Here is a 21,251-nt window from a genome sequence, read left to right as displayed (position 1 = left end):
ATAGGTCCCCTTCTCCTGTTCCAGCTCTGGCTGATGATTCACAGCAGAGAAGCTGTGCTATTATGTTAACATGGCCCGTTCACCAAATTCAAGTTACAATCTGCTCTATTGACTCAAGCTAACGAGTTAATTGACTGCTTTTTGTGGCTTTGGTACACCACAAGCCTAACTGTCCTCTTAGGTAATGCAAGCATGGGTGTGATAAAGCAGCACAGCCAGGGCTGCAGAAATCGTTCCAGGGAATATTTGGCTTGAGAGATTTTCACCACCTTTTCTGCCCCTGGACTGGCTGCCAAATGAGTGTCAGTAGCTGTCGAGTCTGGCTGGGAAAGAGTAAACTCCATCAAAATTTAAATAAGAATAACAGGAAAAGCCAGGTTGCCCTGTAAGGACCAGCTAGGCAGAACCAGAGCCTAATTGCTGTAATATTTTACAGTACTGCTTTTGCCCTGGGTTCTAAACTGGCTGAAGATTTCCTTGCCCAAACCTCAGCAATCTGCAAGTCCATCGATCATCTCGCTCACAGCAGCGAGCAGAAGCCACCGCAGAGGTCAGAGCTCCTTGATGTTGCAAACCAGCAGCTAAAACGCAGTTTTAGCCTCTGAGAGTCAGTCATATAGTCTGAAAAAATAAAGAAGGCTTGATAACAGCATGATCATTTGAGATCCTTTACATGTATAAATATCTACATAGCTCAAAGCACGTTTTGAAGGCGGTCACTGTCACCAGTGGCGGGGAAGTGGCTTCCCCAGGGGCTCAAAGCAAACCCAGGAAACAAGAATGGCCCCACTGGGACAAACGGAGGTTTTTGCATAGCTGGGTATATCTTCCCAGCCTCTGGAACAGTCCAGCCTGTTGGAGAAGCCTTGTTTACATCAATATGAATGCACTAAACGTCCCAGCACACATCACACACATTAATTCCTGTCCTCACCAAGAGAGTGTATGTGGTAACTCCCAGTGGGAGCAGACCATGGCTTTGGGTATCTCTTGACCTCTGCCTGGTTTTGTTTTGATGGTGCTTGTTTGCTTGAGTCAAAACCGAGCCAGGGACCATGCTGACAATTGAAGTAGGTCAATAATTGCAGGCGAGAGCTCAGGAGGACCTGGCCCTCTACAAACACCATCGTTGGTGCTTCTGGCTCTCCATAAATCCTGCAGAAGGTCATGAGGGGTGGAAGGAAAGGGCTGGGGAACAAACTCCTACCTACTGTGTGCCAGTACAGTGGTTTATTCATTCGACCAGCCTGGGGAAGCTGACTTCAGATTCTCTGTTTTGGGGTGCCTGGTTCCTACTGAGACCCATCTACCTGAGTCCTCTGCACACCCCATGGCCCAGCAGCTCCTCTCCACCACTGGCACTGTCAAGCACTGGAGTTGTCCGCAGGATTCCTGCTCCAGATCTGCAGGTTGAGGAGCTGCAGAGCAGCCAGGGAGCTGTTTTATGCCCAGAAATGTTCGCCTACAGCAGAGAGGGAGCAGAGCATCCCCTCAGGGGAAGGTCCCCCACCTTCTCCCGGCTTCCAGGAACACCCACGCACGCACCAAGCACACGCCATCCCCCATCCCGCTGCCCTTTGGCACGAGGTGTCGGGGCTGGAGTCCACGGGGGCGATGGAGACAGAGAGCAGGCTGTTTACAGGGAAACAATTCAGCCTTGTCCTCAGTCACGTTTGGCTTCGGCACACAGGTCTCCCCGCGATGCCTGAAGAGGTCACGGGGGAGGGCGGGAGACAGAAATATTTTGTTTTCTTCCAGCCAAGCTGGAGCAATTCAGTGACGGTGACCCCTCAAATCTCGGTTTTAGCTTTACGAGAAAGAGGGTGTCAGGAGAGACAGAACAACCCCATGGAAGGATGCAAAAGAGAGCCTCTCTCCTTGGCTTTCCCACAAATGCACCGTCCCAACCACATCTCTCCATCACCGACAGCCTCAGTTTACCCTGTGCAAAACAGCCTCCAAAGCACAGGGCAGGAGGGAATGGGGGTTTTGTGAGCTTAAATGCGTTTGCTTTTTTCACATGGAAGGCGCAGAACCTGGGGATTGATATTATCCCTGCCAGCTGCTATTAGCTCTGATTTTCCTCTTGATGTCACGAAAGCCTAAAAAGTGCTAAGCCCTTCCTTACAGCCATGTCCCAGGCAGCAGCCTCTGAAATAACATGAGTCCCTGGGCCTGGTGAGGGGCTGCAGATGTTTGCAGCTCTGGACAGACAGTTAGAAGAACAACAGACAGCTGAGAACAAGAGTGAGGACCTCCTGTTTGTGCTCTGCAAGATCCAGCTGAAATTCCTGCAGAAAAAACCCATAAAATTTTCACACACATAGACACTCATATTCCCAGAGCGCTTTACATACTACTGGCATTAGATGCCTACTTGGCTAGGTGCACCAAAATTAAGGGCATCTGGCAAAAACAGTAGTATCCTACTTCGCAGTGTACATTAGTCAGTTTAACATACATACAGAAATTGGAGCAGAGGTTTAGGTTGGACATGAGGAAAAGGTTCTTCCCCCAGAGGTGCTGGACACTGAACAGGCTCCCCAGGGAGGTGTCACGGCCCCAACCTGACAGTGTTCAAGAAGAGATTGGACACCATCCTCAGACACACGGGGTGACCTGTGGGGTGTCCTGTGCAGGGACAGGAGATGGACTCCATGATCCTGTGGGTCCTTCCAGCTCAGGACATTCTATGATTCTGATTCAATTGTTGAAACTAACAGTTTGCATTTGGCCAGGACTCATGTTAAAGCCCCAGCTGTGGTTGCAGCATGTGCTGGGAGATCTCTGATAACAATGCTATGAGCTGCAGTGGTGGGTTAATGGAGACCATAGCCCTTGTCTGCAGGCAAGGGTGGATCAGGATGGCTTTTAAAAGTGCATAAAGAATCATAGAATCATAGAATGGTTTGGGTTGAAGGGACATTAAGCTCCCCCAGTGCCCCCCCTGCCATGACAGGGACATCTTCACCAGCTCAGGTTGCTCAGACCCCGTCCAGCCTGGCCTGGGATGTCTCCAGGGATGGTTCATCCACCACCTCTCTGGCCAACCTGGGCCAGGCTCTCACCACCCTCAGCGCAACAATTTCTCCCTTATGTCCAGCCCGAATCTCCCTCGTTTAGTTCAAAACCAACACCCCTTGTCCTGTCACAACAGGCCCTGCTAAATGTCTGTCCCCATCTTTCTTATGGGTTCCTTTTAAGCAAGGAAAGGCTGCAATAAGGTCTCCCTGCTGCCCTCCCTTCTCCAGGGTGAACAACCCCAGCTCCCTCAGCCATATCTCTGTCCCTGGTGCGCAGAGGCACAAGAGCCAGCAAAGCATCTTGCCAAAATTAGTGTCAGGATATAATACAGAAATCAGGTCTGTTTTCCATCCCTGTGAATCTTAACCTTCCATGAGAGCATCCTCGTGCCTCAGGGACAAGGCACATTTGACTCCTCGCATCTGCTGCTGCCTGGGGTGCAGCACAAGCCATAAACCCAGCTTGAATACATGTCCTGGGGACCAGGGGTGTGCACAGGTCCTGCTGCTGGTCCCACTGCACCCACACACACCCCCCTGGGCAGCATGTGCACAGGGAGTCCCACCAGCCCTTCGCCGAGCAAGGAGATTACTCAGAAACCATTGCTCGTACTATTCATTGCCTGACTTGCCACAAGGACATCCATCGCCTCCCTTTCCCCAGAACCTTTCCATGCTATCGTCCAGCTCTTGTGAGATCTCATGGGCTCCTTGTGCATTTGCCTGTTCCCCCTTAAAATCCAAAATGCATCTTTTCTCCTCAGGCACTTATGGCTGGAATTACTTAAGTTAATAGAGCAGTTAAATAAGACAGCGCTGGCTGCACTATCCACAGGAAGGGTATGTTTTACTACCCTGGAGACAGAGAATACAGTAGTGGCTTTCAGACCCTCAGACTCTTTCCTTGTATGTGGCTAAGAAAATCAGAGCAAGCCTAGAATCCCCCTATTTATCTGTCACAAAGCCTTGGGCAGGGGTAGATGCTGCCATTAGGGACTTCAGTCTCCGCAGCCAGCAGTGACCAAGGCACATGACAACAACAAAAGCCAGGCAGGGATGTTAGAAATTAGTCTGAGCAGAGCTCACCCTAAAAACACGTGCTCTCTGGAAAGTCACGTTACCCCATGTCTCTGTTAGTCCCACATGGGAAACTGGGGAAAGCGGGAACTCTGCTAAGACAAACCAGATGCTGCTTCTGAACAGGCTGCTCCTGGGGAGAGAGGCATGGTATTGATGCTGTTATACCACGACACTTGAGTGTTTTCAAAGAGAAAAACAAGTATAAGGGTAGTTGGGTGTCTGCATAGCAGGAAGGCTTGTGCAGGTCTGAGGGAACTGGACAGCAAAATATCTGCTAAATATTTCCCTGCCTGCCTTCCCTTCCTATCCATCTGCAGAGAGCCCTCTCCGGTGCATCCCTCCCACAGTGAAAGGACAGCAGAAAGCACCCATGAAAGGGCCTTAGAAAGGTCCCTTTGAGCCTACCCCTAACATCACCCCAGCTTCTCTCATCCTTCCCCCACCCCACAGCCCCATCAGCATCTCAGACAGCCCTTCACCTGTATCAGGACCACACTGTGAGCTGGGATCTGGTGCTTTTCTGGAATCCCTGTGCAAACCCACATTCCCAACCCATGGCTCTCCACCCCCTTCTAGTGGTGAATCCACACACAGAGATGCCAGAACCTCTTCCAGCCCCTTGCCCAGGATCCCCGGTGCAGCCCGTTGTCCACCCCAGGGCAACCATAGCTCCTCCAAGTGTCTTGTGTATCTAGAAAAGGGAGTTTGCTGTTGGCTGTGATACTGATGTGATCATAAACATATATGGGTGTGTGTGTCTGGAGCATCTTTCTTGTAAGGAAAGGCTGAGAGAGCTGGGGCTGCTCAGCTGGAGAAGAGAAGTTGAGGGGGATCTGACCAATGGATCAGTATCTCAGGGTGGGTGTCAGAGGATGGACCAGACTCTGTTCAGTGGTGCCTAATGCCAGGGTGAGGGGCAAAGGGCACAGACTGGAACACAGGAGGCTCCACCTGAACATGACCAGAAACTTCTTTGCTGGGAGGTGTCAGATCCTGGCCCAGGCTGCCCAGAGCGGGTGTGGAGTCTCCTGCTCTGAGACATTCAAACCCGCCTGGGATCCTGTGTGATCTGCTCTGGTGACCCTGCGTGAGCAGATGGGTTGGGCTGGATGATCTCCAGAGGTCCCTTCAACCCCAACCATCCTCTGTGGATCTATGGTTTTACCACTCACCTTGGACCCATGGTCGGACCTTCACACGCAACAGGACTTGCACAGTGTCTCTTCTGACTTCTCCCTGGCGTCCCTGGAGAAAAGAAGCCTTGCGAGGAAATTCCTTTGGTCTTTTCCTAAATGATGCATGATCTTTGCCAGGGTTTGCCAAGTCTTTGATTGCACAAGATTTTACAGTGTCTGGGCTGAAACAGGTGGACTGTCCCTGAAGCAGCAGACAGCAACAGGTCTGCTGAGCTTTCTGGACCATCAACATTCAAATCCATATGGCCAAGTCACCAAAAAAAAGGATCGGGACAAAAAAAGGATCAATACTTTGATAAGTATATGTGCTTCCAGCCCTGGGTGTATACAGTACAATATAGCCCAATTTGCTATCATATTTATGAGGTGTTGAAGAGCTCCTGCTTCCCATCATGCTGGTAATTCATTAAATACAAGGGAATAATGCAGCGTGTCCATATTCCTGCAGGTCGGATGGTTTCAGAGAACCAGAAAGGTCTGTGTGGAGATGAGTTTTGTTCTGGATGGGGTTGGAGTGTCTGAGATGTGGTTTGGATACAAATAGTGGAATAAAATAAGAGAATTTTGTAAATGCTTGCAAATTAAAAAAAAAAAAAGAAAAAGCATTGATTTGATTCAGGTGTTTCAAATGACCCATTTTCTTATTGTTTCTGTCTTTTTGTAGGTTTTGTATTTTAGATGTAAATCTATGTAACTAATGTCACAAAAATAAAACATTTTTACACTAAAAGCTCAAATTGAAAAGTCATTCTACAGTGAGCAAATGAAACACTTTGTTCAGAAAATATCAGCAAGGGATGTTTCAGCATGGCCAGGGCTTGTCTCAAGATTTCCTTCCAAACTGAAGTGTCTGTGAAACGTGTGTCTCCATTTTCAGTGGACTGCATCCCAATGGAGTCTGCTCCTCTTGCAATCTCTCCACCACTTTTCAACCCAAAATGCTTCTTCTAAGCCATGTCACTCCAACCATGGCTTGATGGCTTGTCCTGCTCCTGCTCCAGACTAAACAAAAGGCTTCATGATATCCCAGTTCACTTGAGAAACTGAAGCTCAGCTTTATCATAGAATCATAGAACCATTTCAGTTGGAAGAAACCCTCAGGATCATCAAGTCCAACCATAACCTAACCAACTCTAGCACTAAACCATGTCCCTACGAACCTCATCTAAACACCTTTTAAACACCTCCAGGGATGGTGACTCTACCCCTTCTAGGATAAGGTCTTGGAAGGTGTGTCAAATGGATGAAGATGCTTCAGCCTGTAAAAGCAGTGACTGGTCTAGGACAGAGATCTGGATAACCTGACCCAGGATATCCACAAAGCCAAGGTGTGAGGGCACATGAGAAGTTGCACATGAGGCTCACATGGACAGAAGACAGCACTTTCTCATACCATACTGGTCAGTCTTTGGGGTCAGAAGAAGTAAGATACGTTCCTGGAGGATATAATCTCCAGAGGTCAAGACCACAGGGTAGTCCACAAGTGATTGCTGAATGCTGGAAGGTTACAACCAGAGGAGAGATCACTCATCTTTGCCCTAGTCATGTACCCTCTTTAAGCATCCATTATCAGCTACCACCCGAGAAAAGACAGTATTAGCTAGGCAGTTGTTCTGATGGCCTTTTAAAGCTGAGATGATGCTTTTCTTATATTCTCCTTTTTATTATTATTTATTTTCTGTGTTTTTCCTCTTCTTTCATATTTTATATTTCCTCTCCTCTCCTATCCTCTCCATCATTCCCCACCGTCTTTTAAAGACTGCTTGGTGAGGTCAGCCTAGAACCTCCTGTTCAGCTTTTCAAGACATGACCAGGACTGTGTTGGTCTCCACACAAGGGAAACTACGACCACCCTCCCACAGTCTCAGGATCTGGGACAAAGTCACTCCCACCTTGGAAAAAAACCTTGGCCATGCAAAGAAAAGGTCATTGGCACATTTTTAACCAGCTTTGACAATGATGTTTATCCTCGTGCTTCTCAGAGCAGGCAGGGAAACTGCTTTACTGAGCCACATGTAGCGGTTTTGTTTTTGTGGGAGGTTGCAGCTGTTTCGTACTGTCTTATGTTATTACCTAATGTAGGATCTGGCTGCATTGCTTCTGACGGGGCAGGACTCCCAAGATACCTATGGCCCTGATTCAGAAAAGCAGTTAGGCACATATCTAACTAGAACATGAGTCAGGGAAGGACATGTGTGTGTCCCATTGACGTACGTGGGAATTAAGCATGTCTTTAAGTGCTTTTCTGGCACATGGTAAAGTTATGGATGAGATGGTATGACATGGTTTCCTGCACGCGCCAAGATGCTCCTTCCAACCCTGTATTTCCAACACATATCAGACAAGAATTTCTAAATCTGGGCTACTACATTGTTCCCCAAATTTCCATGTTTAACCTTTAAATAAATGCGATATAGTTATTTAAGGATACTGAGTATGGGAAGATCCTTTTCACTGCAATGTGGCAATGACGGATGTGGCACATCACCTTTAAATATTAGGCTACAGCTACCTTGGGACTAGAATATGGTTATACAAGATTATTTCTTTCTTTCCCACATTGTAAGTCAAAGCCCTTCACTTTGCATCCTGCTTCAAAATTCCTTGGAAGACCCAGAAAACACTGTGCTGTGAAAGTGAATGGAAGATATCTGGGTTCTTTATTTTCATTCTTATCAGTTAGAGTTTTATCATTTGTCTCCAGTGACAAAGTACTGGAATATGCTGTGTGTTTCAGTCATGTCCTCAGAGGAACAGAAGAAGACAGATGCTCATTTACCTGTAGCATCTGTAAGATACGAAGATGGGACTGGGCCAGTGAACTGATAGGGGTCCCCACTGGAGTCCTTTGGAAAACATATATTTTGATCTGATGATCTGGGATCACTGCTTGGCATGAGAGGCAGAAACCCATTTTCTTAGACAAGACTGATATTTTTCCCTTAAAACAACTTAATTCCATCTGCCTGCATATTAAAAAAGCCTCTACTGGTTAATCCTGGACTGTATTTCTTCTCCTCCTTCTACAGTGGCACAGTGAGCAATGATAAGTGATCAGTTTTGGTTGTCAGTGTGTTCAGGATGATCACAGAACCACAGAATCATTTGGGCTGGAACAGACCTTTAAGATCATCGAGTCCAACTGTCAACCCAACACCGTAAGGTCCACCACCAACCCATGTTCCTGAGAACCTCATGTCCGTCTGTCCAACCCTCCAGGGATGGTGACTCCAGCACTGCCCTGGGCAGCCTGTTCCAATGCCCCACAGCCCTTTGGGGAAGAAATTGGTCCCCAGATCCAACCTCAGCTTCTCCTGGTACAACTTGAGGCCGTTTCCTCTCATCCTGTGATGAGTGGTTTTAAAGTAGCTAGAGAAAGATAAAGATCTGACAGGAACTGAAATGGTAGAAATGACAAACGACATGCAAAGGTGAAGGGACAGTTGCACTGGCATCAGACAATTTAGCATAGATAGGTAAATTGTGTATGTGGAGGGTATTTTGGTAGACAAACATCAAGATAAAAGCGAAGACTGTCTGCATTGATCTGGAGCACCTAGCCCAATTCCCCATGGCCAACAATGGCCCAGAGCAGGTGGGTGGACCACCTAGTAAGTTCCATGTCTTGTTATTTATTATTGGAGTGACATTCTCCCTGAACGGCCCATTGGGGGCTGCAGGACACCATCTCCATTGCACTTCTGTGCTCTCCGTGCCCAGATGTTCTGCAGAACCCCCACAGTAAAGCTAGCCAGCTTCCACTTTTCACCTTCCCGGTGAATTACGGCCCTATGATTTTTGCACCGTAAAGGCTGAAACCTCAGAGTTCACAGTGAGTTTAGTGTCTCCATACGGTGAAACACCGTGGCAAATGCATTTGGCTCCAGCTGCGCTTATCGCACAGGGCAGACTCAGCTCTGAGCTGAATTAAGCTCGCTTATCAGGACAGGCAGAGAGCAATTTCATCTACAAAGAAAGCAGAGCAACACCCAACGCCAGGGCCATGCCTGGCTTTTTTCTTTTGGAATGATCATAAACCTCTGGCAGATCCCTCAGCTCCTCGCAGCACGATCGGCGCTAACCAGAAAAAGGCTGCTCGGCCAATGGGGAAATGTTCCTCAAAGATTTACAAGGTTTCCTGTGGTTTTCGAATGCAGCAATTACATTTTATTCCACGCAGTTTGCACTTCACTCTCAAGGTGGAAAAGCCACAGGTTTGGGATGTCTGAGCGTGCATGTGGTTGGGAAAGGAAAATGCAGGATGGGTCAGCCGCGGGATGGTCTCACAGATTCTTGCTAAGAGACTTCGGGGGTTCAAACATTCCTGAGATCTGCTTAATCTCAGTGACTCTTCTTTTAGTGCTGTTGGATTCAAAGAGATCCCCACTAGCTGAAATGAAGTCTCAGATCTCAAGGATGCTCAGGTACCTGATTCTCCAGTTGTTTCCATGGACAGCCCAGAAAGCAAATACCTTTGAGCCCCTGGGAATAACTTTTGGCAGAAGAAGGGTGTTACTTCCCAGCAGACAGCTGCTAACCCCAGGACACGTTCCTCAGAAATTTGGGCTAGGATACCGTGTCTTGGATACATCTGATGGATAGTGTGAGAACTGGAAATAAAAGCACCAAGGTTGCCCTGACGCATGGGCTAAAAGGCAGTCAACTGACACTGTTTCTGCATGGCCATCCTATAGGAGAGCACTGAGAAGTCATTTGTCTTTCTGAAGAGTCCTTGAGCTTCACCTGAGAGGGAAGCCAGGCAGACAAGCAGCGTGTGCCCAAGGAAGCATCTTCTGTCCCGAAAGAGGGCACAAACTGAGCAGAGAGAAGGGCTGAACAAAAAACACTCAAGCTGGAAGCTACCACTGCTTGAAGGAAAACTACCCCACAGAATTAGAAATATCTCTGCAAATTCAATAGAAAACTTTCTCTTTTTTAATGTGAGCACTTGTATGTATGTGTCAATAAGGATCAGTACTATTTTACTGTAGTTGATTCAGACCCACGGTTCTGGGAATGGGACACAGAACAAGATGAAATGCCCTGACTAAGAGTTGCATTCCTTGCTCACCGCCGTCCTCTGCCTTATGCATCATCCTAGTCTAAGGAAGAAGTCTTGAGTTTTCTCCTGTGACCTAGGAGGTCAAAGACAGCAAATGCCTGACATGCATTGCTGGAAAGACGTTCCTCAAAAACTTGGGGTTCAAAATTTCACTAGCACAAATTATTTTAAATATTTGGAAGGAAAACCAGACATTTTTTTCTCCAAAAATTAGACCCGAGATTTTTGCATAATTTCATCATTCCAGTAATTGTGGTTATAAAACCCACATGCCCAAAATGAAGTGTTGTTGAGACCATGCAAAAGCTGACTTTGCATTTAATTTTCCCAGCTCTTCCACTGACAATTCAGATTTTACTTTGGTTTTATTGGACATCTTAATCAATGCCAATGGGCAGCACACAGTTGAACCAAAAACGAAGTCACCAACAAAGCGTAGTCAACTGCTGTAGCTCATAACGGTGGAAATCAAAACTAACTCAATTTGAGTAACAGATAATTAAGCTGATGAATGTGAAAGAATCAAATGTTGCAGTTGATTAGCTTCTCTAGAGACAGACTGGTCCAAAGTCAGGGAGACGTGGCCTTCAGATGTACCTGCTTCATCCAGATGTTATACCTGGCATTCAGGAGCTGGGACAGGCAGAGGTTTTCCCCCCAAGGATAGACATGTGACTGAATTAGAGGTTATTTTAGCCCAATTTAGGTATATAACAGGCACATAATAGACTGTCCCTGGTTTCAGTCATCCCCACTCTGCCACCAGCAGAGAAAGGAACCCTTGCAGAGAGCCCACGATTCCCCAAAAGTAGGACAAACAACTCATCGCTGAGGGGAGAGTGTCTCATCATTGACTGTAGAGGAGCCCAGACAGAGCACGCTGATGTGGGCTGAGCTTAAAATGGTCCCCAACATTTCTTTGAAATCAACATGAATTAAGCAGCCACCGATGAACCTTGCTGAACCAGTGTCTCATTCATCCATTCACGCTAAAAAAGTCCTCTGAGAACCGTGGATGATGATATTATTCCTAATGCATGTGAGGTGATCAGTGGTGGCTCCGGTGACAGCAAAGGGTTCAAATCAGCCAGTGGTGACAATGAAGATGCCAACCAGAAGCTGGGCAATGGGTTCCGCTTAGTCTACCAGTCACTGCACCATCCTCCAGAGCCGCAGTGTGGAGTGTGGGGTGGGGAGCATTTCCAAGGGACAATTCCCTCAGAAGACACTGCTTCTGGTGTTTCCAGACTCCCCCTGTTCTTTACTTACCGTTTTGGATCTCAAGGGATGCCCCATGACAAATTGGAGATCTCTGGTGAACCGATCACCCTTTTTTCTTTATTTTTCCCCTGCCTTTTTTTTTTTTTTTTTTTGGTGCTAAAGATGAAAGATTTAAAATGCAATAATGTTTTGTCTAAATTCTTGTGGAAATAGCTTATGACCTTTCATAGAGAAATGTGGTTTCAGCTTTCCGGTAAGAGAGCTCCCAGCTAATGATTTAGCTCTATTTTCTAATAAATAGTTGGCAAGAGACAACCACTCTTATACCCTTTGTCATTAGGGACCTATTATTTATGACTCAGAAATGAATCATTAGGCTTGGCAAACAGCAATTTCTTTGTGGCCAATGTATTTTTCCACTCGGTAGCAGAGTATGCTTGTAAATTCTTCCTAAAAATTACCATTAAAGTATCTCCAAACAGACTCTCCCCCACACTGCCATAAATTCTCTCCACTTTGGTGACTATTGGTGGTCTTCCCACCTCAGGAAAAGGGGTTTCTTTTTTGTTCTTAACGCCTTTCACATTTCCTTCCAGCTAATTACACTTTTATTTAATAAGGTAAATGTGTTTTATTTTCCTTACAGTCTCCCTTTTACAGGATGAAATATTTCCCTCTGATGGAGCCTTCCTGCCCTCCGTACCCTGGATAATCCAAGATCTCTGAGCTATTAGAGTTGGAGGAGACCATTGCACTTAGACTTACTTGGTGATGTCCACTTGCCAAGGGCTTCAAAAAGCCATTTTTATGGGAAGGCACGATGACATATACTGGACACGAATCACCTGAGGGGCAAATTTCCCCATACTCTGAAAGCGTGTAGGAAAAATAGCAACCCAGCAACTAATTTTCTCTCTCCCTCTCATTCTTAAATCATTATTCACCTACTTGAGAGACTTCTTGAATCTGTTCCTTTCTCAAAGGACATACAATTTACATACAATCAGGACAAGGGAATTTAAAAAAGCAATTTGAAGAATATGTCTCAGACTTTGTTCCAGATGCAAATTTTACCAGGACTCCCTCATATCTGAATTCAGGAGACTTTTCTTTCTGAAGAGTCAGCCCGACTGGAGGAATTTGATCCCAATACCAACTTTTCTGACATTTGGGAAACTACAGATCACAGGTGGGGCATCTGGTTATGTGACATTTCTGAGCAGAAAGCAGAAAACAAGAAGCTTTGACAAAATTCAGGGAGAAAAGCGCAACTAGAAACTTGTAAGCATCGCAACCCTAGGCTAAGTATCTGAAAAGATGGAATAAATGTTGCGTTTAGATTCACAGATCTTAACAGTGAAGGAACCACTAGATGACTTAATCTGGCCTTCTTTAAAGAGATTTTCTCTGCAGCTTGGAATCCCCTTAGTGTCTCTTGTTTTGGGGCAGGGGGCAGAGGAGTATTAACGCTTGCCAGTACAAAATACAAAACAATCACTGGGAATAGTTTTTTGCTGGCAAACTGCAGCAGACCAGCCTAATCCTGGCCCAAATAGAGAGAGAATAATGTTCTTTTCCCAGTCAAAACAGCATTTCTTACTTTAAATTCAGGATTTAGTCAAAAGTTCCCTTCTTCTTCGTTTTTCTCCATGGAAAGCCTGCAGGTAAAACATATACAGTGTGCTAGAAAAGGTATATTTTAACTCATGTTTGCTTCTTGGATTCTTTGATTGAGGTTGGTTTGTTGTTTGGTTCTCGGGGAGAGGTTGTTTGTTTGTTTGGGGTTTGTTTGGGGTTTTGTTTGTTTGTTTTCCTTTTGGAAATATAACAGGATTTTATTTTCCAGAACGTGCCTGTAAGGGAATTAATAGGTCAAAAAAAGAAGGAGCAGAACACTGAAATCTTTGGGGAACAGAAGGAAGAGAAAAAGTCTTAGACGAGGCAAACAGACTTAGGGTGTAGAAGAGAAAAATACACGTTGCAGTATCGGGAAAACTTTTACAAGGTATTAAAAATGTTAAAATCAGCTCTGAGAAGTAGAGCTGTGAAGATACAGATGCCTCATTTACCTCCTGGGTTTGTTGGAAATAGCCAACACTAACTAAGCACCCTTAGCGTGAGGCAGAGGAAGGAGAAGAGGTAGCTGAAAATTGCCACCGGAACATCTTTGAGCTGGAACACAGAAAAAACCCAAAATTTAGAAAAAAGTAAATCAGTTTCTTTCTGGAGCCTGGAATTTTATTTTTAAAATACCACAAAGTTTTGGAATCTACTGATTTTTTTTTTTTTTTTTTTTTTTTAAGGAGATTAAAAACAAACCTTTCAATAAAAATCTGGACGAAAATAGCTCATTTTGGGCCCGGATGTGTCTGAGCATCTGTCATATGGAGAAGATCGTTGTGTTCCATCTTGGATCAGATCATGGGTTCGTCTCTTGGGAGCATCTGCTTGCAGAGATGTCCTGACCAGACACTTTAAAGGCAGCTACAAGAATCTCTCACAAACAAATTATAGTTTCACCTGTGTGTGGAGAATGTTCCCATTTATTCCTGCTTCCCTCTCTCCCAGTTTTAATCAGACGTCAATGTGGTGCTCCAAGCTAAAAAGGATTCTGTTTTCTACCTAAACTGTTGCCTATTGCTTTTGGTACTTCAACTCTCAATAAATTTGCTCTCCATATAGATGACTAAGCCTCTTTCGACTCTTGATGAACTCCTCAGCCTTGGAGTTGCCTTCAAGAACCAGGAAGGTTTCTCCAGGTTGAGAACACAATCACCAAACTGAGAAAATCTCTGTGAACCTGGTCCAACCCCTTCAGAGGTGAATGAGTCCAGAAGAGTGGAGGTTTTGTATTACAAAAGAAGCATCTCCCAGACTTGCATATAACATGAAATGAACCCATACTGAACCTTATTTGAGGTCTGAAAAAGTTTGAATAACCTTTTTTCTACTCAATATTTTCCTCGCACCTTAATGCTTTCCAGTTCAGAACAACATTGAGAGTGTAAGTGCCAAAATTCTGGAGAATAAAAAACTCAAAAGAAGACTAAAACACCCACAGAAGAACCCTCTGCTCTCCTGGGCATTTCCTAGACCAGCTGGAAGGTGAAAATACTGGCAATTTCACAGGGAATGAAAATCCACAGACCCAGGAGGTTAAATAAACACCATCCGGGTTCTTGGTTGGTTGGCTGCCAAAGCCCAGGAAGGAAAACAATGGAAGAGTTCATCTTGTCATTTTTTTCTAGCTGTTTACCTAAATCTAATCCTGCTAAATTGCCCTTGTTCCTGGAAATGTATAACTTTACTGCATATTTTGTAAGAACGAGCATGGATTTGCCTTGTGAGGAAAGACCCACCTTACGGACTGTGGTTGCTGATAGGATGGGCATCTTGTCTAAGCCTTTGAGTGAGAAAGGGTCATCTCCAAAGGGTGGGATTTCTAATTCACAGATCCCCAGATAATTGAAATCGGATGGATCGAATCCTGTCACAGCTATCTGTAGATAAACTGGAAACTGCTATGGAGGGCAGCTTCCTTCACAGCAATACCACTGCCTCAGTTGGAGACTGTGACCCCAAGAGCAGAAAATCTGACCCAGGACCTCACCAGGATCAAGCTCAGGTCCTCCCTATTTGAGGCATGAAAGACGCTGCTTAACATCTGATGGGCTTCCTTGGGTGTAACCTAATTCATCCATGGGCATCCAAGGTCCAAAGCAGACATGCACCTTCACTCCCCCCATCCTTGTAACTGATACATGAACCCATCACCATTACGATAGAGATCACCAGCCCCAGCAGCCACAGCTGAAGGACACGGTGGTCTCCTACTAGATGCTGACAGTGACCTCCACGATACTGGAAGTCAAATAGCGCTCAAGACATTTAGGGTACAATTACGTACCCTAAAGTGCTTCTCCCAGATGTCCTAACTTACCAAGCTTTCATTCATGATGTAGGGAAATCTGAGAGCACAAATTCATTTCCTTTTGGATGAAGCCAACCCTAACCACACGCTATCAGAGCAGAGCTACTGTGCTCTGACTGGTGGGCAGTGAAGCCACAGAATCTCAAGAAAACTCACCCAAACTACTCCCCTCAAACAGAGATGCCATGCCCATAAGGTCCACAGCCATTTGACTCTTTCAGAACTGGCCCTTGCACTGCAGGATTTGCTAATGTAGACATAATCTCTAAAATCTGAGTTCTCAGGGTTTCCATGGTACCTTCACACCACACTTGCTCGGCTTAAATCAATGGTTTGCTCTGACTGGTAGGGCAGAAGACAGTTAGGGGTCAGCAATTTAAAGTTCACTTAGTAATACTGGGACTGAAAATTGTCATACATGCTGCTAAGATACAACAAAAGTATACAGCTAGGTAGGAGAATATAAAGATGATTTAAGACCATGATTATTTTGGGAAAGCTGGAATGAACATTCTGAATTTCCAAAAGATAGAGAGACGGATGCACACATGAGCTTTCTCCTCACTACAGCATCAACTCAGCTTTTTTTATTTGCACATTTTCCTTGATCTCTTCCCCCATATACACAACTGAGGTCTCATTGCTGAGCTTGGTGGCCCCTGGGAGGTGCTGTGTTCAACCCACTCAAATGCCCTTTTGCAGGCCCATGGAATTGTCTTGACTGAGATGATTAATCAACAAAACATTGAACAGATTAATTCTTTTAAGGGTTACATGTTTTTCATCTGTGTGATTTGCTAGAATCTTTGTGCACTCAGGTAAATATAACCCAAAGCCCCCAGTTCCCTAACAGCTGGTACATGGTGTACCAGAAAGCTTGTGGATGATGACCCACCTCTAGTCTCCTGGATGCTTTTATTTTACAGGTGGCTGCTGTTACTTCTGGAGAGCCAGCCTTTTTTATATCATGGGTGAATTTGACACTCAGGCAAGGCATCCATCAGCCCCACATTTAATGCAAAGAGTTCAGTACTAGGAAGAGCAACACGTCCATCTACCCTCAGAGGTGGAATTCTCATTTGTGAAGGATGTAGCAAGACATTCTTTCAGATGTAGAAGACCTTCTTGCCCCAGGTGCAAGCAGGACAGGACCTTGGCAGTGATGGGCCACCCCACACTTATCTTTGAGAGCACTAATTTCATGATGCCTTGGATAGAAGTGGGGCAAGTGTTGACCAGCTTGCTGCTGCCATTCACTCTCAAAAAACATTCCATGCTCCTCCAGAAGTCATGCAGGAGGCAAAAAGACACATTTTGCCCCACATCTGGCGACTTTCTAGTTTGCATTTCTTTTTATTCCTGTGGCCTTTTTTCTTAATATGGTTCCCCTTGTTATTTTCCACCCATGTTTGTCCTCACCATGAGGAACAGAACTGCCTCTTCCCTACCCTGAAATGCAAGCAAATTGGACACTCTGTTCCAGAGAAAGCCCTGGGGGGCAGCAGGACATTATTTTAGTATTGTTTACGCTTCTGATCATCAGGTCCAGCAAACGCCCACAGGCTGGAAACCCATCCTAATTGTTGTGAGTTGTTTTGTTTTTTTCCCCTGGTGGAAAAAAATCTGTTAGTTATTAATCATCACCAAAACCTTGGTTTTCAGCAGCGCTGAGATGTCTATATTGCATCCAAAGGGCAAGGGACTTCATGAGAGGAGGCTCTATCATGAGGATGCAACAAGAACCTGTCTCCAAAGAGCTATTTAAGTAGTTCGGCTGCTTAAAGTGCCCTGCCACACCATTCTCAATAGATAAAGCCACTCTTGACCATAATGGTCCCAAAGGAACATTCCCACCCTCCAGAAAATTCTGAATTAGCTTCTCTTCATCCTTCCAAAATCCAGTAAAACAAAGTCATTATTTATAACATACTATAAACTGGAGACTAAATAATTAAGCATTAATCTAGCCATTTACACACCAGATTCTGTTATCCTTTCTTGTGTATTCTCATTTAATCATTTTTCTATTTAGTCATCCATTCCTGTACACACATTATCTGCTATTGTTGTATATTTACCAGTCCAGATCTACACAAACACACATACTGTCAACGTGTGTCCTGCCAGTCTTTGCAACAGCAATAGCCATTACTTGATTCGATGCTATCCAACCTCACTGTAAAATATTTAAAAATACAGAAAATACTTAAGGTTTTATACACCGAAAGCACTGCCCAGACTGCCTTCCTGTAGCATATACATAATGTAGAAGGAAATGGGACCTACTGCTGGTTTAAATGCATTTCTGAACCGCTGTTTGGAGCTACTGCAGAAGAAGCTGTTCTTCAGAAGGAGATGCAAAAATAACCTGTTCCTCTAGTTGCACAGACTTTTGAGCAGGGCCTGTTGTGATAGGACAAGGGGTGATGGTTTTAAACTAAAGGAGGGAGATTCAGGCTGGACATGAGGAAGAAATTGTTGTCCCTGAGGGTGGTGAGAGCCTGGCCCAGGTTGGCCAGAGAGGTGGTGGATGAACCATCCCTGGAGACATCCCAGGCCAGGCTGGACGGGGCTCTGAGCACCCTGAGCTGGTGGAGATGTCCCTGCTCATGGCAGGGGGGCACTGGATAAGCTTTGAAGTTCCCTTCTAACCCACACCCTTCTGTGATTCCATGGTTCTTTCCCTGAGGTGCCCCTAAGAAGACATCAAAGACAATGTCTCCTAGAAGGAAGCGGGGACATTTTTTCATCCTTTCTCTAGCTGTACCCTGATTTTGGGAGAAATGCAGATAGAAGAAGGGCAGATTAGACTGGAGGCCTTGTACCTGTTCTTATCTACATCCACAGCTTCCCATCCCCACAGTATCTGCAAAATCAGATGCCTGCGTCCACCCTTGAATCATTAAAACAACCATTCCTCCCTGTGGAGCACAAGTGACCACGCTCTGGTACTTCCAGCAGACACATCCTATCATCCTACATGGCCTCCAGCTGAAATGTAGCTCTGTCTCTGAAAAAGGGCCCAGAGCTGCACAGCTCTGTGCACTAAACACTGACACATTGCTGGAAAGGTCCCCCTCACGGCTCTTCCAAGAATAACAAACCTTTGCAATGTGCTCTCGTATATCATCAACAATTAAGGATCGTAACAATCCAAATAGCCATCTCTCCAGGGATGGAGGGAGGGAAAGAAGACTTATTAGGCCCTTGAAGAAATGTAAACCCCTCACCGTGCTGGCTTTGGAGTTTCTGCCTGGCTTTGAGAGGCTTCGTGTGACCAGGATGCCTGGTCTCCTCAACTGCAGCGTGGCTCTTGAGGGGAGCTGATGGTGCACCCAAAATTTGCCAAGAACAGAGACTCCTTGGAGAGAAATGCTGAGATCAGAGTTTGTGGCATCTCACGCTTCCTCCCCTTCTGTTTTTTTGGACCTTGGTCGGCATTGATCTCCATCCAGCCCACGTTGTGGAGAAGGCGCAGTGTGTGCACTAGACAGCAGCATGGGGCTCTTCGGTTCACCCACATATTGGGCTGCTCTTCCCAAATCCCCCAAGCCAGGTTCAGGGCACCAACAGGGCCACGTCATTTGCAATCATTTAGAAGCAGCTAATTCTGCCCCAGGACAGCTGAATGGGTGCAACCACTGCCTTCCCAGGCCTTGCCAGCCCTGCTCTCCTGTGATGTGGTTTAACAGGAACAAGGAGCCTGCTGGGAACGGCTCCATGGTGTTGGCTCATGGGGGCTCCAGGAGCAGAGCAGACAGACAGACTCTGGTTTTCAGCCACGCCTGAAGATCTGTCGGCTGCAAACAGGGCTGGTTGGCTGGTTTCTTGGGTGGAATTGCTCCCATGGTTCCCCTGGAACAAGTGTTTCACCCTCACTGGAGGGGCCGTAGCTTGTTCTCCTTCCTGTCCTAAGGACAGCTTGGCTGCTGCCACGTGTGAAGACATGGGACATCAGAGCCCCAGCCTGAGGGCTGTGAGAACAATGTCACACCTCCCCAGCCAAACCATCCATTCCATGTGGAAATAAGAGGAGAAAGCTCATGGAAATGGCTTGTCCCATCCTCTGCCCCTGCTCCTTCTCTCTTCCCAAGCACCTTGGGAGCTGCAGGAAACCTGTTTGATCTACTCTAAGTCAGCAGAGTAAAGGCAAGGGTTGGAAGTGGTTGCTCCACCATTTCACGTGTGTATTAACCCACCTAGGCTCAAGCGCTGGGAAAGATTTTGCAAACCACCCTTAATCTCCAAAGGAAAATATTGGATTTAGACCTCAAACACGTAGGATATGGCTCTGCTAAGGGCTAAACTCCCACCACTCCAAGTGACCTGCCAGACTAACTCTTAACCCATATACCCTAACTTTGCACCAAGGTACTATTTCGCCTATTATGGCACAAATCCTGTGTCGCTGTGTGCCATGGGGCAATACCCATCACAAGGACATTCATCAGGCAGTTCCTTGCCAACCCCAGCTTCACAACTCTGCTCTGCGATGAACACGTGTGAAGAACAGCCACTGTTAACTTTGTGCTTCTTGGCAGGGTTTGGCTGACCGAGTGGTTCAATATTAATGACATTTCCTTTTTAGGTCCCCGTTGGACTTCCACGTGAGGCCAGGACCAGGCCCCAGGTTTCTTAGACCTGGCTCCTTGCCTACCTGCGCTGCTGGGCCAAGGCACGTTCTGAGCAGGCCTGGCGGAAAATTCTGGATGGGAGAATTTTCCATTGGCAAACGTTGCGTCAACGAAACCCAAATATTTTGCGGGTGTAGCTCAATTTCCGTGAAATTCTTGACAAAAATTATCCAAAAACACCACCACCCCTCCCCTCCATTGCTGCAACTTTGAATTTACCATTTCAAATTTCTCCTTTTTTGTAGGATTGTCAATGGACTTTGTCTGATAAGGCAAAGACCACTGTGTGTAGACGTTGCTGCTTTGTGTAGTTTTGTTTTAACTTTTAGAAATTGCCTTCACTAACGGCTTTAATATTTCATAGTGTGGCGCTGTTTTTACATAAAGCGTTTCTGTCTCGTTGAAATGAAATCTCCAGCATTGTCAAAATGAAGCAGTCATATACTTTCAAGCATAGATAATCCTGCAATGCTGAAACACAACAAGTTGATGCTATTGAGAAGAAATATTTTAGCATTTCCAACAAGAGATTTTTGGAAATGCCATTTCACAAGAAGTTCCAGATTTTCACTTCTGTCTTCCAATTTGGAATAAAAACAGAAGTAGAAATGCTGGCATTTCCCCGGGGAAGGAAATTTGATTTTCCAAAAAGTTTTAGTAATGAACTGGGTTAGAGGAAGACATTTTAAAACCTGTTATTAAAAATGATGGTTCAGCTAGTAAAAATGGTGTGAAAGGACTGGATTGAAATATAGATTTACAGGTTTTTTATGTTTCCCCTCTATAACTAACATCTTTTTGTAGATATATTTCACCTTCCTAACACTCCTTCTTTGTTAGAAGTACCAGACATTTTCACTCTTAGATACTCTGATTAACCTGATCAACTTGACTGCAAGTTCTTAAACTTTCATTCAGCTGAGACAATCACTGCTTTTATCTCAAAACCAAAAAAGAACATTTGTGTGAACGCTAGTCTGTTTTTTTGTTAATTTTTCAAAATACATTATTGGATTCAATAAAAAACATTGCCCCTTCCTCCAAGCTTTGCATAATTGTTAATGTAAAACAAATTATGAAAGAAAAGAAGACTGTTTTTCTGCT

Source organism: Columba livia, chromosome 4 (assembly GCF_036013475.1).
Source record: "Columba livia isolate bColLiv1 breed racing homer chromosome 4, bColLiv1.pat.W.v2, whole genome shotgun sequence".
Lineage (NCBI taxonomy): Eukaryota > Metazoa > Chordata > Aves > Columbiformes > Columbidae > Columba > Columba livia.
The sequence above is the reverse complement of the archived record's forward strand: the minus strand, read 5'-3'. Positions refer to the sequence as shown.